Here is a 19,323-nt window from a genome sequence, read left to right on the forward strand (position 1 = left end):
AAAGCCATGTTTGACGGGTATGCAAAAGGTGGTTGCTTGCATTCGTTTGCTTGTATATGGTTATGGTGTGGATGCGTGGGATGAATATGTTCAAATCGCAAAGATCACCCTTTTTGAAAGCTTGAGGCATTTTTGTGATGTCGTATTGGTGGTCTTCGAGGAAGAATATTTGAGGGCTCCAAATAAAGAAGATATTCAACATCTACTTGCACAAGATGAAAATTGTGGCTTCCCGGGTATGCTTGGAAATTTGGATTGTATGCATTGGCAATGGGAAATGTGTTCTATAACATGGCAAGGTACACATGTAGGACATAAAAAGAAACCTACAATCATTTTGGAAGCCGTTACCAATCAAAACTTGTAGATTTGGCATGCTTTTTTTGGTATGGCGGGTTCAAACAACGACGTCAATGTGCTTCAATGTTCTCACCTCTTTGACAATTTTATGCATGGTGATGCTCCTCGTTGCAATTACACCATGAATGCTTGCCAATACAAAATGGGTTACTATTTAGCCGATGGGATTTATCCTAAATGGACTACACTTGTACAAACAATCCCTCACCTAATAACTCAAATAGAGGATTCTTTGCTAAGATGCAAGAAGGATGTTGCAAGGATGTGGAGTGTGCATTTGGTGTCTTACAAGCTATATGGGGGATAATCAAGAGGCCGGCGTGAATGTGGAGTAGGGATGATATTAATCGGATAATGAAAATGTGTATAATTTTATATAATATAATTGTTGAGGATGAATGAGATATTGATATCGAAGATTGACAAATTGACATGGATTGGGAGCCACAAGTCGCATTGCATGTTATCGGGAATCAAAATGAGGAAATTGCAAGAAGACTCAACACAGTTCGTCACATTCAGAGCAGAGAAACTATTGTTCAACTAAGAGTTGACCTCATCAATCACTTTTGGCAATTTTGTGTGGATCAAGAAATGTAGTATGAGTATTTCTATGTTTGTAGTTTGAGTATTATCTATGTTTAACTTTATGTTGTTTCAAGACAATTCAAATTAAAAGTGAAATTACAATATTGGAAATGAACTAACAACAACAATAGAAATGAAAGAACTAAAACAACATTGAAATTAATCTAAGTAGTAGAAGCACCACCCCCACTAGAAGCACCATTAGGAGTTCCAAAATTCCACTCTCTCTTCTTTGGCGAATTATCTCTATTTTCATCGTCTTGAAGTATTCCACAACTTCCAGCTCAAGAGTAGAAGTGTCTTGTGCTAATATTTTGTTGTCTTCTTTCCACTTCTTGAGCTCCATCATCTTCACCCTATCGGTGACGGCATTCGTCATTTATGCCAAATACTTCTCCATCATCTTGTAATTCTCTCCTCCTTTCTTCATCCATTCTTTCTCACCCCTTGTTCCCGGTGGTCATTTTTTCTTGATTCCACTTCCACTTGCATTTCCAATTCCACCTCCACCTCCACCTTCACCTCCACTTCTATCCCTAACTTGTGTAGGAAATGGATCAATTGGAATGCCACCAAGAGTTTCCGACAGCGTTGTGGGTGTTGAAGGCACGACTTCGTCATCTACATCGAGAATGGCGTTGGTTCGTCTCTTCGATGTAGTTGTGGACCAGCTCTCCAATTCTTCATTCCATTTTGGGCTATCCTTGAGGAGGACCCAACAACGCTAAAATTGAAAGTGTGTGTTATGAGCCAACATATGTGTTGTTTTTGCCTTAGCCAACCGATCTTAGATCTTTGTGCCACTTTTTGCGGTCCTCTTCGAAGGGGAGTTAATTCCCGCCCACCGATTGCAAGCTTTTTTATGTGTCCAAATCGAGTGGACACCGAATCCTTGCTTCTCTTGTTGTTTTCGCCAACTCTCTCTCAAAATTTCTCTAATATTCTCTTCCAATAGTGTGTGACTCGTCATCCCGCACCAACAGTTATATCTTCATTAACATATATCCATGTTTTGCAAAGAACCTCACCTTCTTGAATTGAAAAATTGGCAAACCTTGTAGATTTCTTTCCTTTTGATGTGGTTACATGTTTATTTGGATCCATTGTTATACTTGGAGTAGTGATTGTTGTAGTTGGAGTAAATAGAAATTTTATGAGAATTGGGAGCAAATGGTGAGACTTGTGTGAAGTAGTTGCTATAAATATGCAATTTTAGAAAAACTAGCCGTTTCTAGCTATTGAGATGTCTGGACTAGACAGACGATAGAGTTTATGCCGTCCATTACAACTTAACATATGGATGGCAGAGTTTCAGCAGTCCATCTCCCGAACTTAATAGCTGCTAAAAAGTGCCGTTGGAATGGGTTTTGGAGCTTGGGCTACCAAATTTGGCTGGGCCTGCTAAAAGGCCGATGTGGCACCTTTTAGCAGCCCATTATAGCAACCGTCCATTGGACTTGCTCTTAGATAGTTAGTTGGGCCATTTTTTTGCTCGTCAAGAACTTTTCAGAAGTTTAGGTGTTTAAGATGTCTTGGACTCTTGGTCGTTAAATTTTTTTTTTCTATATATTTGTTGGTGTTAACAACTATAACCCCAATAGTAAGTAAATTTTTCAATAACTAATTATGGAAAAATATGGAAAATGAGACTTTATTAATTATTTTATTCTGAAAAAAAAAACATGGAAGTTTCAACTTTATTTTTGTTACATTACATAGAAACAACAATAGTTAAAGCTTCAACATCAATAGACCTGAGAGTTTTAATGATCAATAGACCGGAGGTCTTGAGGAACACTACTTTGAGGCATTCATTGTAAACTAGGATCAAATAGAACAACATTGTCATTCTTGATTAGGCCCCATTAAAGACTATCCTTTCAATGATGTGATCCCTAGTTTGCTTTTAGAAGAAACGTTATTGGGTGGGTATAATGGTATGTGTGAATATAGACGTATTGCTTTAGGACGACCGCCGGTGAGAAATTTGTTAGGCTTTGTGTGTCTAGATTTTGATCGTTTACATAGATGGTCATTATGTAGCATTTCTTTGTTTACCTACAATAGTTGTGTCTTTTACATGGCCTAGTGTGGTAGTTTTTATAGAAAGAAAACACAAAAATAAAAGAAATTAGATTTGACCTAATAACTCAACTTAGAGTGCGTTTGTTCTTAAGGAAAGACTATGGAAAGGAAAATAGGTGTGGTCCACCTTTTTCATAGTTTTTTGGATGTTTGTTTGCCCCATGGAAAGGAATAGGTCATTCCATATGGAAACAAAACTAGGGAAAAAGAAATGGTTTTGTGTCCGTGCCCTACCCCTAAAAAAATCACGGAAAGGAAAAAAAAAAAAAAAAAAAAAAAAAAGAGAACCACTTCAACAAATAACAAAGAGGCGAACCACTCCAACAACTCAAGCCACCACACCCTTCTTCTTCTCTTCTCATCTATGACACCACTCCAACGTCAAACTCTACCTCAGGTACTTTCTTCCTCTCCTGTCTTTCTCTTTGTGGGATAAGAATATTTTTTAGATATACATTTTTTTATTATTAGTAGTAATTAATTAACTTTATAGGACCAATCATTTTAGATATCGAGACATTTTCATGTTAGTTAATATTATATATGTTGTTCTTAATATTTATCTGTTAATTAATTATATTAATATTAACTCCCTGGTAGTATTATATGTTTATCTGTTAATTAATTGTAACTCTGTTGATCAATAACGGTTGTCTTAAGAATATGGATGACTATGAAATAGCTGTAGTCTTTTGTGTAATTGCTGCATATTTTGTAATGTCACGTATGCTTGAGAATATGCTTATTGATAGGGCACCACGTAGAAATCAGGACTACGAGAGACATCTAGCTCTAGAGAGGTTGTATTCACAAGATGATAATAATTGTCATAAAATGCTCCGGCTGAATAGAGTATGTTTTAATACCTTATTGAATGACTTCAAGAAAGTGGTTTGACTGCTAGTAGGTGGGTTTCTGTGAAATAACAAATGGCAATGTTTCTTTACATTTTAGGCCATGATACACGTAAGGGGCCTACTGCTTGGACTATGATAAGGTCACAAGAAACTATCCACCGACATTTTCATAGAGTTTTGCAATCTGTATTGATGCTTGGTAGGGAATACATAAGACAGGCACGTCAAACGAACTCCCCAGCAACAGGAAGTAATATGAAACCTTGGGCCATGAGATATTTTAAGGTAAACCGAGTTATAAAATACTTACTCTTAATAAACCTAGCTAGCATTTGTCTTAAAGGTATAAAGCTAGTCGTAATTATATTTTTTTTATTTCCTCGTTTTATAGGATTGTGTTGGTGTAATTGATGGTACTTTCATACCGGCAATGGTACCTATAGCAGACCAACCACGTACGGTATCGCAACTGGAAGGGGAATTTAGCGCATAACATTCTAATGGCTTGTACATTTGATATGAAAATATCATATGTATTGGCCTGATGGGAGGGTTCTGCTCATGATAGTCGGATATTGAGAGCTGCTCTAAACCATCCCAGGGAGAGCTTGTTTGTTTCACTTGGCAAATATTACTTAGCTGATGTCAGTTACCTACTTGCCCCAGGCTTCATAGTTCCGTACCGGGTAACAACGTATCATTTATCTAAAATTGGAGAAATGGCAGCACAGAATGAGAAAGAGTTATTTAACTTTAGACATTCTTCACTACGTAATGTAGTCGGCGCGCACTTTTAGACTTCAAAAAATGGTTAAGCTTATTTGAGGGTAACTCCTTTTACAATGTGGATATACAAGTTGATTTAATCATAGCTTATTGTATACTACATAATTTCATACGAGAGGTTGATCTTGGCGATGTTAGTGGATGGCCGGATGAGCCGGATGTGGAGGAACCTAGAGATATGGGTAGTCAAGCTCGGGATTATAGTGCGAGGCCAACTAATGAGTGGAAGTTGTTCAGGACCAACCTTACTGAGAGTATGTGGAATGAGCGTTATGTTTCAAACGCAAAGAGAGTGATCGACCACTTTTATGTTTTTTAGTTATTTATATGTTGTATTTGTTTTTGGGTGATAAGAATATGTACTTGCATATGACATTTATGCAAAGTGTGAATTGCAAATGCTATGGTTTGATTATATGTTGTTGATTAAAATGATGAAATCTAAATTTTATGGATCTTTTCAATTCCTATGTATTATATTTTTTAATAATTTATATTGTGGAAATAGATATGTGTTATGATCATATAATAATTTTATGAGGGATGGCAACACAAACAACACCACAAGCACCAGTACACGATTAGAAAGGGAGACTAGTTTGGACTCAATCTATGGATGATGTCTTGTTAGAAGTTTTCTTGGAACATCTTGCGAAGGGTTTAAGGGGAACCGGTGGATGGAAGAAAGAAATCACATTCTTTGCTGTCACTGAGGCAATGAGAGATTAGTTGGGTTTTGCTATCGATATTGAACATGTTGAAAACCGAATCAAGACAAAGAGGGTTGTGGTTAAATCATTCAAAGATTTGAGATCTTTTTCTCATAGTGGTTTTGGTTGGAATCCGGATATAATGATGATAGAAAGTGATGCTTCAGTATGAGCAGATGTAATTAAGATAAGAATATTTGTGCTAACAAGTGTTGTTAGTTATTGTAGTATAGTGAGTACTTTAATTATTTGATTCTTTGATAACATAGTTATTAGAGGTTATTCTTTGATAATATAATATGTTAGTTATTGTAGTGTAGTAAGTATTTAGTTATTAGAGGAAGCATTAGAACACAAGCTATTGTTTATGTCTGTGCAATCCAGCTTGTGTTGTTAGTGCCCAAGCTAAGATTTTATGTTCCTATAATTTTGTGACAAATAATATAGTGTGTAAGCAGTTTTTGTTGGTTTAGTTTCTTGTGTTGGTTTAGAAGATTCTTGAAAATTTTTGCTTGAGAATTCGGTCTCAAGGCTTGAATAAAATTTTTAGATCTACGAGTCTGCTTTCCAATACAATTGGATTCATCTTGTTTTGATGTCTGCACAGTAATTTATAACTGTTTTAGTACATAATGGTCAGCCTGGATTTTTCTGACAAAGTTTTATGGTTGGTGGCGTTCTGTGCATTTTCTGTTGGGAACCTCCTTTCATGGCCTGAAAGTTTAGTTGTGGACAATTTAGTGTAGTTTTAAACCCAATTTACCTTGTACTAATCCAAGTTATACAAAAAAAGTTATGATAGTTTTAGTGCAGATTGGTTCAATATTTTTTATTGAAATCCAACCAATATTTTTTTAGGTCGCTGGCAAACCCAAAAAGGAAGACCTATAAAGGTAAGCAAATACCTAGGTTGTTGGAGTGGGTTGAAGTGTTTGGAGAAAATATTGCTTGTGGTAACTGTGTTAGCCACAAAAATCTCTAACAGCCTCACTCGTCTCCCTCGTCTCTCTAGTCTCCCTCCTTCCTTAGTCCCCTCTTTTTTCTTTTTTTCCTCTATTTTTTATTTTTTTCCTCTCCCTTTTCTCTTTCTTTACTGTTCCCTTTTATATCTTCCTCCCATCTACTCCTGTCCGTTGATCCTCCTTTCCATCCCATGATCGCTACTTTCCCACTTGTCCCTTTAGGGTTTCGCGGCCTGGCTAGCGTGCTCCCCTTCCTCATTCCTTATCTTCCGTCCGGTCTGACTCAGAGACCCTACCGAGTCCCACGTCACATTAGGGTTCCGCAAACGTGATTCCCTGCTTCGCGCTCCTATCTCCTTACTTTACTCTGGGCCTGACGACCTGCCACCTCAATGGTATTAAAATGGGTTGATACAGATGCCCCCTCTCGGCCCACGGATTGAAATAGGTCCGCGGGCCGAGACTCAATAACTGGCTACTCGAAGAGTTGTCTTGTCTGGGATCCTTCGTTCAAATCTGAAGCATTATCCCCTCTGATAAACACATTCTACCTCATGCCTTGACCTCTAAACCCTTACCACGTGTCCTTGGGCACGTGTCCCACGATGCACGCCTAACTATCCTTGCCTCTTCGATTCTCACGAAGACACGTGCCCATATTTGCATGTTCCTCTTCTCTAGTTACGTGTTTTCCTTTACCGTTTTTGCCCTTGTCTCATCGAATCCCGCCCAAAAGCCTTCTTACACACTCATTCACCTTCCATACTCTAAATTTTTAACGCACTGCCCCTTCATTCTCCCTTATTCTCTTCTCCCATTTTCTCATCTTCTACAACCTTATCTTCTTCCTTTTCCCACCAGTGAAGCTCTCCCTGCATCTCGCTCCCGTTCCACCATCGCACTTTGCTTAGCAATTGCTCTATCCTGATCAGGTTTGCGTCTTTCCCTTTTGTTTCATTTATGGTGTATGTTTGTTGATCACATTTATTTTTTCACTGTTCATTCACCTTCTTCTTCATTGGGTGCCCTCCACCAGTCTTGTTCCCTTTCTCCTTCAAATTCTCGTTCTCACAATGTCTGATTCCGATTCTGGTGGCTCATCCACTACCAGATATGCTAGATCTGTGTCCTCGACCCCAAAATCTGTCGGCTCTTTTGCCAAATCTGGATCTTCCAGCCCTACCACTAACCAATCGGAGTCCCCTTCTCCTGAGCGAACTCATCCATCCACTGCCCCCTCCACCTCTGGGAGACCTTCTGCGCTTCCTCCCCCACTGTCTCATTATCATAGACCTAACCTGGCTACGGTCCAAGCTGCATATGGTATTCCTGAGGACGTGGTCTTAGAACATGTGCATGGTGTCACCCATTTTCTTCATCTAGTCCCACTACTTCCTAAATTCATCCATAATTCATCCATTTTCTTCACCCATAATTCATCTAGTGGATTATGTATGCTGCCAATTACTACAACAAGTCAAATACTCTGCAGATTCACCTTCATGACATCACTGCCCACTACTTCCTAAAGAAAAGCACCAAGTTTAGGAGTGTAGGATATCAATCCTTCTGTGTGGGTCCGCGGAAGAAGTCTTTCATTCTTTGCATGACCACTTCTGACAAAGTATGGCACCACTACCCACTGTACGTTTTGGGGAATTTCCTTTCCGCGGACCTGCCCCCTGAAGTATCCTCGAGGCAATTCCACTTCCTTAGAAGCGGTGAGTGTGGCTGGTTGTTCTGCTTGCTCACCTAGGGACCTCCCATATTAATATATATCTTCTTTTTTGTGTTCCAGGTTGGATTCCGGATTTGATGTCATGAATATACACTAGTGTTTCTTCTTATATTTTTTCCAAGCTTTGTGGTCTAGGGAGCGGCCAGTGCGATGTTCTCGGCATCGATCCTAACAAGGGCAGTCTGCTCCTCCTTGACCCCTCCCTAAAAGATACTGGCAAGTACCCGTGCCAGGAAAATAGGGGGTTTGCCGCGCAATGCCCACGGATGGTAAAATATTTGAAAGTACTGCAAAAGAGGGCTGCCAGGTTTGCAAAGATCAAGTTCGTACATCTGGGTCGCGGCGAGAACAGACATGCCGATGCCTTAGCATACGTGGCCGCTGCAATTCCTGAGTCCGAAGAGAGAGTGATAAAAATAAAGCGATTGGAGAAACCTAGTACAGAGGAAGTGGAAGAGGAAGGGGCGGAGATATGTCAGACCGAGGAGGAAGAGGGGGGTTAGATTAAGCCCATCAAGAGTTTTTTGTCTGGGGACGTGGTAACAGATAAAAAGGAGAAAAAGAGATTGGAGTAGACTTCTCGGAGGTGTACTATCTCACTTTTGTGTAGTTGAAGTTCTTTACTCCCTGTTTGTAAATGATTTGGTTGATTTACTTGGGTTGTGATTTTGATATGTTGTTATCTTTCAATTTCATTTGATTATTAGAGCGCTATACCAATTCTTTTAGCAATTTGTCATTCATATATGTAAATCATTAACGCCATTTCTTCTTAGTAAAGCTAGATAGTTTTTTGTATTGTAAAGCATATGGTTAGCATCATCTTTTTTTTTTTTTTTTTTTTTTTAGAATTTCATCTTAACTCCATATAGATTCTCGATTTCCATCCCAAGATCGATCACATGCAGAGTCATGAGCTATATGTTTCACTTTATACTGTAACAATCATTGGATTATATTGATGATTTTCTTTCTAATTTTTTTATAAATACTATGTGCAAATTGTAAAGTTGTTGTGGATAGATTAACTGTCCATGGAGGGGGAAGAGTGAAGTACAGGGAGACCATTTTCTGATATATGGTGAGATTGCAAACCTTCAGTTTTGCAGGAGCTTGCTGCTTGCCCCTTCTCCATCAGGTAATGGTTGTTCCAATTATGTTTTGTTCACGTTATGATATCACATGTATCTTTTTATAAAGAAATATACATGTGATAATCTTACAAATTGTTTCTGCCTTTTTTTTTGCAAGTTATTTAAACTGTGATCTTTTCTCCATCAAAATACCTGTGATAATCTTAAAAGTTGTTTCCGCCTTTTTTTTTTGTAAGTTATTTAAACTGTGATCATTGGTGCTGAGGTAGTGCTGATGACCAATTTTCAATACAAGGCTTTCCATCATTCCAATCAAGCATATCGTCAAGAGTTGGAGCCTAAAAAATAATTACGACTTTCTTCTATTGCTAGTTTTTCGTAAAATAACGTATAGATGGGATTCTAAATAGGCAAATGGTAAATGGTGGAGGTGGACAGAGTTTGTGAAGATCTAATATCTTTAAAAGAGGAACATGAAGTCATGATACGGTAGAGGTAGGTCCCTTCTATAACTTTTGTGTTTAGAGAGCATAATGTCGTAATGTTAATTCTTTCGAATAGCGATTAATTTGGCTAACAAGTAACAACATTATAGCAATAGAAATAGCGACTATATGTGAGTAAGAATTGGAAGTGCAAGCATATGATGTAAAACCTATATTTTAAGTATACAACATTAAATTTGATTAGAAGTGAAAGGTATCTTTTGTTTGATTATCCTTACTATCTCATCTTTGTTTACTAAAATATTTCATCAGTCAAATATATTAGTGTAGTAGAAATTTTACTAATTAATCTGTTTTAGTTGTAACATGCATGTATCTGTGGTTGTGATGAAGTAAATTTAATTCACTAGAAATTTTTTAATCTAATTAATTAATCACTACTTCTTGCTGCATGCTATAATTTTCAGTCAAAAAAAATTTACAACTCATAATATTAGTATGACTGGTTTAATGCAAAAAGTGAAGCTACTTCTCGAATGTTGTATGAGATTGGATATTCAGTTTAATATAAATTTCTATATTCAAACGAATTTCAATGAAAATTTTCAGAGGGCTTCTCTTTTCCTAGGCAAATACAGCTATTCCAACAGTAAATGATTGTTTCATGTCATGTGGATAACACCCATACGAAATTTGAACTTAGATTCTTTCGTGTCAGGCAAGATTCAAGGTTCCTCATTAGTTTGTGTTTTTCATTTCATTTAGAAATGTATGCAACCTCTGTCCGACATTATGTTAGCCTCTATGAATATAAGTTAAAACACAATCTACTGACCTCATTGATCGATACAACATTGATTTAGTAAATGCAATTTATTCAAGCATATAAGTTGGGTCACTACGAGTTTGTTGTATTTTTTTTTTGGTTCTACAACGTGCTCATAATTTCTCAATTGTTTCCCCTAGCTAATAAAGGGGGTATCATATATGCCATTGTAGATGCTAGGAAGGTCGACCAAGTAGGGACGTGAACCCAGTAAGTTTATTTTATTTTTATTTAATTTTTTATTTTTTTTCCCCATTTCTCTTTTTTTTTTCCTTCTTCAAGTGCAGTTTGTATGATGTGCCATTTTTTTATGTTGAACATTTGCATAACTTTTTTAAAAAATGGAGTGCAGTTTGTATGACGTGCCATTCCTTATGTCGAACATTTGCGTATTTTTTTTAAAAAAACAATGGAGTATCGAAACTTAGATGTCTGGAATGTCAAATATTAATCTATCTTAGATGTCGAAAGCATGACATTATGTGGAAAAAAAATACCCTACCATGGTTATTTACATGGCCCTGGAGCTATGGAACAAAGGATTTTCCCGACATTTCCAAAAAATGAATGTGACTCATTATCAATACCATCCATTGTAGTTAATTTACTTGAAATAGTTAATACCATCTATTGTGTGTTGCTTCTATAGTGACCTTTTATAGGGGACTGAACGCTCTCGAGCAGAGAAAGGGAACATGGGCTAAAACCTTGGCTTTTAGAATCCGTTTCTTACCCGCCTAGCGGCGGTTAAGGTGAAATTCAAAAGTGAGACATGGCAACCCAACTTTTCAAGCAGCTTACAGGTAACAAGCCTATTGACATTGTCGTCGTCGGCTAATAGAACTTGATTGCCTCTAAGAAAATAGTTGGGGTGTGGGTCTTCTGATGATCCTCTAGGTTCAATGAAGCTAACACCAACTGATGATTCGAGTTGAAACTGAAGAATGAGGGTCACGCTTTCTAAAGAGATAGATTTGTTGTAATGTGCATTCATTATTATTTTCAGATTGGGATTTGTTTATCTAGCCTTGCAAATTGGACGGTTTTGAAATGTTATAGTTACCTAGCTAACTTTTACTACTTTAATTTCTATAATTTAGGTCATACATCAACAACCCCAAAAGACCTTGAATGGAATAACAAAGGAGCTTTGCCATGTAAGTCTTCTCTTTAAGCCCTTTTCTCCTTATACCGTGTGCTTTATTTTAATTTTTCTCTACTTAGCATACTCTTATTACCCCTAATATTTTCAGGTGTTTAGCATACAACAATTATACAGGATCAGTACTAGGATGACAAATATGGCACTCACAATGTCTCCTCAGATATACTCCTATCCTCAATTGTTCGAACTTGGATTTGTAAGGAAATTACCTGCATTGCGGTAATTCTTCATCCAAATACTTTGTTTTTATTTGCAGAAAGTAGACAGAATCTATCCATACGATGGGTACAAATCTACAAACCAGTTCGTAGGAAGGCATGGTCCAATGAATGTGGACAATCAATCAACATTTAGTTTATCTACATGTTAGTAATTTTACATAGTATTTGTACACTTTTTGATGAAAGTTATTAATATGGTCTTGCAACCCTTCACTTATCAGTGCTCTTGATTGTTACGACGAATCCACTTTCTGTTGTTGCAGGCCAATTATTTTCTTGATAAGCTCTTACGCTATGATCATCTGGATAGATTCATGACAAAAGAAACAATGACCAATGGTAATGAACTGATTCCTTTTTCGTTATGTTCTCCTCCTTGGCCTTTCTTATCATGAACGTACTGCAATGTTTCGTTTAATCACATATATTTTACCTGTTTCATATTACAGCCCGGCTCCTAAAAGGACCTTAAATAAGTATCAAATCTAAAACACCCACAACTTCACCTACAAAATTATTTATAACCTAATCTTTTGTTCATATGATATACTAACCATAAAGAACATCTTTACAAAAATTCAACTCGTTTGACAATTTTTAACATTGGCAAAAGATGATAGCAAAAACTAGACATTTCTGGACCTTTATATATATTTTCAAAAGTGGAAAACAATTTTATCTAAGTTAGAGGATATCAAACGAGTTGAGTTTTTGTAGAGATGTTCTTTATGGTTAGTAGATCATATGCACAAAAGATTAGATTATAAATCATTTTGTAGGTGAAGTTATAGGTGTTTTAAATTTGATACTTATTTAAGGTCCTTTTAGGAGCTGGGCTATATATATATAATTGTAAGTATACAAGTTAGACACAAAATAGATAAAGCAGGAGAGGAATCGACATCATAATATTGATCCTTTGAAGCTCCATTTCATGATATGCCTTATTTAAGCAACCTGTTAGTTTAAGCTTTTGTTAAAGTTCTTTACAATAAGTTTAGATTACCATGGTTGGATGACATCACGGCTTTGAGTTTCTTGGAGTGTTTTTTTTCCCTTGATTGCTAAAAATAATTATTATAAAATAATGGAATTTAGTTGGGTGTTTTCCTTTGCAGGAGACTATATGATGGGTTTTCACGTGTCTTTCAATTTAGTTTGAATAGATATTGCAAATAGAAATAACAAAATAACTTTCAAATTCTTTGGTGTCAGCATATTTTATTCACTAAATGTCTGCTCTTTAATTCATTTAGACTTACTAGGACTACGGCTTGAAGTTGAAAGGTTATGATGGATTTTTCAAGTTGTTAGGACCAAGTTGAATTTCTAGACTTTGTGAAGCACTTTTGACTGTATAATCAGGTGTGCCTCCTAAAGCTGAGCCATCTCCCCTATTTCTCTCTCTCAAGTCTTAATTAGGGTTGTCAATGGGCCGGGCTAGCTAGGCTTGAAGCCCGATTAGATCCCAATCCATAATATAGGGACTTAGACTTCAAATTAGACCCGATAGCCTTAATGGGCCAGTTCTTGACATATCTATGTCCGGTCTACAAAATTATTGTTCTTCTATCGACAAAGAATACTTAACATGTGCTTGGCTCCAAGTGTAATGTCTATGATGATTGTTTTTTAACCTGATAGGAAGTTTTTTTTTTTTTTTTTTATTTTTTTTTTTTTTTTTAAGCATGATCAATCGAGTGCAGGGCTACAAGCCAACTGTAATTGTAACGCCCGTATTTAAAATGTGTATTTATTAATTTATTTATTTATTTATTTAAAATTCGCTAGATTGGATTTGGGATATGTGGGCCTGGTTTCTGGGCCCGAGTATGTATTGGGCTTAGGTTTCAAACCCAAGTATATATTTATATTGTTTTGGAGAATAGAGTTCTGATATAAAAAAAAAAAAAAAAAAAAAAGGTGGAGATAAAAGCTCGTTGGCTAGAGCGTTGGAGTGCGACAATTCGGACTACGAGGGATTCGTGGTGTTTTTTAATACAGGTGAGTAGTTACGTTTTTTCTTTTTCATCGAAACTAGAGTTTTACGTCTATGAATAAAAACCTTTATTGCAGAGTGCTTCCGATCAGTTTTTGTTCTAATTATTTATGTTTGTCGATATCTTTTAATTTTATTAAAACTGTTGAAATTCTTTACTGAACTGTTGGAACTCGGAAGAGGTCGGTAATGGCAGCGCGAGCCAAACCAACGTTTGACTTGTATATTGTTTGGAACGGATATTGTTGTTGTGTTGGTTGATTAAGGGTGGATGTTTGGTCGATCAAGTGTTGGATATGTTGAATTAGCGTTTGGGTGGGTGCTGTTGCAGGTGGAAGAAGGTGTCAATGGCGTTGAGGGAGAGTTTTAGGAAAACTCGATTGGGCTGTTTTTGGGTTAATTAGAGCTTTAGGGTTTTTATCTAGATTAAAAATCGATGGGTTCATAGTTGATTGTAGGGGGTATGTTTGAGTGTGGTAGAGTAGAGGAGGAGAAGAATCGATGGTGGCGGGATTGAGCTGGTGCGCTGGTTTGGGTGACCGAGATCGCGACCCAGTGCACTTTGTCTCACTTCCAATTTTCGGTGTCTTTTGGTTTTTTCCTCCTGAGTGGTTTCGGTTAGGTTGGAGTGTCGGTGGGGGGTCAGTGGTGGCGAAAGCGCTTGGTAGTGCGAGAGAAGAAACCGAGAAGACGACTCTGTTCTCGCTGGTTGGGCCTTACGCCGAAATTTCAGTTTTGTTTGGTTGGGCCCAAAAATCTATTTTTGTTTTGGGCCGGTTTCTATATTAGTTAGTTGGGCCTTAGTTGGCTTTCCTTTGGGCCACTTCTATTTTGTTAGTGTTGGGCCGAAATTAGCCTTTTGTTTTGGGCCAGATTAGATTAGCTTCCTTGGGCCAATTTGGTTAGTTTGTAAAGGCCAAACCACATTAGTTATTTTGGGCCGTTCTATTTTAGTTTCTTTGGGTGAACCAAGTAAAGTTTTGGGCCAGTTTAAGTTTCATTTTTTAGTTGGCTTGGGCAGAAATCAATTAGCTTTCTTTGGGCCAAGTTCAAGTTTATTTGGGGCGGTCCATATAACTTAAAATAGATCTAATTGGGTCTTTAAATGTTTAGGTTTTTGGGTTCTAAGGTTTGGGGTTTGGGCTCGGCTAGTTGGGTCCGAATCGTTACTTTAGTCATGAGCCCATGAGCCATGCACCTTTGACCTTAGCCGTGAACCATGGCTATGACGATGAACTTGTTAAACATGGAAATGACATGTTGACTTTGACTTTGACCGTTGACCATTGACAGTTGACCGTTGACTGTGGAATGTTGACTTTTTCCAGATTTTCACATATTTAATAATATGGACAAATATAGTAATAAAATATTGTCGGAAATTGTATAACTTTGTTTGTCATTATCTAATTAAGATTTGACGTAAGTAGTGTGTAAAGCATATAAATATTGGCACGTAACAAGGGGGAATTCTTATAAGACTTAGATATATACGTTTTTATGAGAATTAAACTACATACGGACTTAGATTCATGGACTTTAGTTTTGGGCTTTTGGCCGTGATCAGTTTGACTTGACTTGTGATTTGGACTCGAATGATTATGCGTGATATTTGGACTTGAGTTGTTCTTTCTTTTAAAGTCGTTTCATTTTGATATTTGGTGGAACGGACTTATATTTTGATTATTTATATACTATTTATATTGTGCACAAATGGAAATAATGCATGCCTTTGAGGGTGACTTGAGTTCACATAAATATATTGAACGAATAGATTTCATGATTGATTATTATTAGGAGTTGCTACTTAAATGAATTGTAGTATGTATGAAGGCTGAGATATTCTATATGGTGTAGTGCAATATATAATTGGCACGTGAAATAATAAGTTTCGAGATTTGATATATCTTACTATATAGAAAAATATAGGATATAATGAATAGTGTTTTCACGTACGTCACAGGGGTAAATAAGTAATTTTGTTTAATATTTTATTATTTTTTGTCAAAAAAGACCACCAATGATTGACAAGTGTCCAAAAATACTTTTTAAAAGTTGGAAATGACATTTCGCCCTCGCGATGCATACAAAATCCGTTGTTTTGTGTACAGTGGTAGAATCGTTATTTTGTGATTTCATGATGGCAATTGCTTAATTTCAAAAAAATTTATTATTTTTTTGACTTTTGATAGTGGCAAAACGGTAATTTTACGAATTTCAGATTTGTTTTTTTGTGGGCAGAAAGGTAATTTGTCTGTGGCAGACGTGTAAATAACGTATATTACCGGGCAAATTTATAAATTCCAATAAGAACCGTCATATCAGGGACCCACCTATGTTTTGAGAGAGAAAAATATTGTAGCTTTGTGATTTCACCTAAAACGTGCGAAGCACGTGCATGAGTCTAGTATAGAGATATTTGGATACCGTGCAATGAATAGTATTGGCACGTGATAATGTGGATTGTATTATAACGAGAAATGTTGAGCTTCAGTACAATTAAGTATACTGGCATGAGATAGAATAAGAATTATTCTGAGATATAAAGGTATGACACCTGAATAAATTACGTAAGGAAAATCCTAGAACCTAGCTACCACAACTCATGTGATTTGCCTTTGTGATGGGCGTATGTGATATGATTGGCCCTTCGGGCGTTTCAATGAATCTGAATGGCCCTTTTGGCGTAAGTAATGTGATTGGCCCTTCTGGCGTAAGTAATTTGATTGGCCCTTCTGGCGTTTTAGTGAATCTGAATGGCCCTTCGGGCATAGCCGAATAGTGGCTTGATTATTCCGTTCGCAAAATTAGAACTAGACGCGCGATATTTTATGCCGAATAGTGGTAGTACTTATATAATGGCTTTCGTGGGAGGGTTGCCTAGTGTACGGCATCCCGCTCAGGATAGTTACGCACGGAGTGGTTCATTATGTAAGGGGAGGCATGTGGATGTACATGTTCGGCGTTGGGAAGCGATTGTAGTAGCCAGGGAAACTAGGTAAGACATAGTTACGACGTGATTTTAGGGACACACAAAGAAAGCCTTAATTAATATAATTATGGTAATATGTTGGTTAATGATATATCTTTAAATAGATGATTGTATATGGTTTTGCAGAAGGGTGGGTCAAACTAATTATTTGTGCAGAGACGACCCACTCTGTAATTGAGCATGAAATGCAGTAAATATAGAATATGTTTGGCTGGTTATTAGTTTAGTTAGAACCTAAGGCGCCTCGTGGAGGAACTAAATGTCTTTTTATTATGCGTATGGTTTGTTGTGTGGTTAGTGGGAAGTTAAGGAGCCTCAGTGGAGGAACTACCTGCCTTACTTATTGTAGTTAAGAATGTTGTATTAGTTGTTGGAAGTTAAGGCCTCCGGTGGAGGAACTAACTGCCTTATGGATTATGTATGTATATATATAAATATATGTTGTATTTTAGAGCTACTCACACCAGCATTTTTATAATGTTGACCCGATTTGCATGTTTGCTTATCGGGTGTGTTCATTAAATGAACATAGTTAATAAGTCTTGACAGGTTTAGTGTTGAAGAAGGTTGGTTGTTGCTTGTGGTTTGCGTTAGCGTTGCATTTCAGGATATGTTTTGTTTTCCCTTGAGGTGATATAGATTTTCAGTTGAGACAAGGTTATTTGTATTTTCATTTGTAAATTTAAATAAAGAGTTATAGAAAAGAGATTTGTAACCTAATCTTATTTGTAAATTTTTGTAATGAAGAGAACTTTTGTTTAAGTTAAAAATTTTATTGGTTTTTTAATTATCCGCATATTTAAACTGTTTATGGGTTTTTGGGAGTTGAGAGTGTGTTACACCTCGAAGATCGAAGAGTCGGGAACAAATATTGTTTTTCCGAATTCTGTCGAAATTCGGGGTGTGACAGTAATAATTTGCCATTTTATTTACATTTTCCCTCTCTTTCATTGATTTTATTTATTTTGTTTTTATATTTTTTTTAAAGGCTTTGGTTTTGCAAAGTTCAACTGTGATTCAAAGATTGATCACTTGGGATTACCAAAAAAACTATTGCCACTAATTGTGCAAAACATATTATGTTAAACATTAGGCTTGAGGAGCCTAAAAGTTCTTGCAACTAACACCTCTTTATATTAGCAGTTAATGAAAATTGACTTATGTTATCTCTATTTATAAATGATTTGATATAATGCATGTCTTCACATATATAAATATATATGAAAAATGGCATGTTGATGGAAAACCAAGTGATGCTCAATTTAATTATACAATGGGTGTTAAGGGAACATATATGTGGCAAACACAATGCACATACGTTTGACTTAATATTGATATATAGCATATGACAGTTTATTAATTATCTTAAATGATTAGTAGGTCAGATTACGTATTTGGAATTTAGAATTTTGATACGCTGCTTGCAGGTGTGACAACAATTGCTAGTAGGATATCCAATTCAGTGGCTATAAACCTCCCCCTGTTGTACAAGTAACATATCTTGCAATTCCCCTACCATGTTGTAGCATTGTTAATGTTTTACATAATTATGATTAAGTACTTATTTATATGCTCTTAGTTTCTATCTTTTGATTTGGATCTTTAGCTCAATGGAAGAGCACTTGAGTGTGGAAGTACATCTCAAGAGATGGTGGTTCAAATCCTCCAAATTCCTATCTATTACTAATTTAGCTATTGCCTCATTTTTATAAACTATTGTAGCGTGTCGTTTCTTTCCTACCCATGTTATGGTTTAATTTGAGTGTCATTTTGTGAATAATATTCATTTTCATTTTAAAAAAATTCAAACTTTGTTGCTTATATTGTCATAATAACAATGAACTCTTACTATTGGATCTTTGTCTCTCTGGCTTGAAACTGTTAATAGAATTTGTATATATCTGTAATCATTCCGTATCTATTTTTTAGGTGTGCTTCTAGCAAGAGAAAAGATTGCAGAGGAAACTTTAATCAAATCGAAGGGATTAAAGTGTGGTTATAAATTGATCAACTATTAAAGTATGGTTAGTTGTGCTTTGGTAAAGAAGAAAAATAAAGTATGGTTATGTTATAACACAATTGGTTATCTATTTGAAGTTTTGGCATGGAGAGTATATGTTGTTTGTTACCGAATTGATCTCTTCGTGTTACTGTTATTCCTCATTTTTGTTTATGTGTTTGTAATTTCTTGGATATGATGATTAAGATTAATTTGTAGAAATTCTGTAACCGAGATAATGTTATACACACATTGATTTCGATTTCAAATAATTTCACAGGATGGATTGACTAAAGAGATAAGATGATTTGTAAGCAATGGAGCACCCAAAACCATCAATGCGAATGTGTCTCTCATTATTATGTACAAATTTATTTTCTTTTATTTGGCTCAATGGTTATACTTTTTTTTTTATTATTATTTTTTTTCGATAACTCCCATTTCATTATTATTAAACACCAAAATACAAAATATCAGAGTTTAGAACTATTGAGC

General features: G+C 36.2%; 1 long non-coding RNA gene across 1 annotated transcript; it reads left to right on the top strand.

The window, feature by feature from the left end:
- The first annotated feature begins 11,821 nt into the window (after nucleotides 1-11,821).
- LOC147476472 (uncharacterized) lies at nucleotides 11,822-19,098 on the top strand. Its single transcript, XR_015207361.1, has 3 exons — nucleotides 11,822-11,982; nucleotides 12,102-12,177; nucleotides 18,759-19,098. It is a non-coding gene; the product is annotated as an uncharacterized LOC147476472 (long non-coding RNA).
- Nucleotides 19,099-19,323: the final 225 nt, after the last annotated feature.

Source organism: Coptis chinensis, chromosome 9 (assembly GCF_015680905.1).
Source record: "Coptis chinensis isolate HL-2020 chromosome 9, ASM1568090v1, whole genome shotgun sequence".
Classification (NCBI taxonomy): domain Eukaryota; kingdom Viridiplantae; phylum Streptophyta; class Magnoliopsida; order Ranunculales; family Ranunculaceae; genus Coptis; species Coptis chinensis.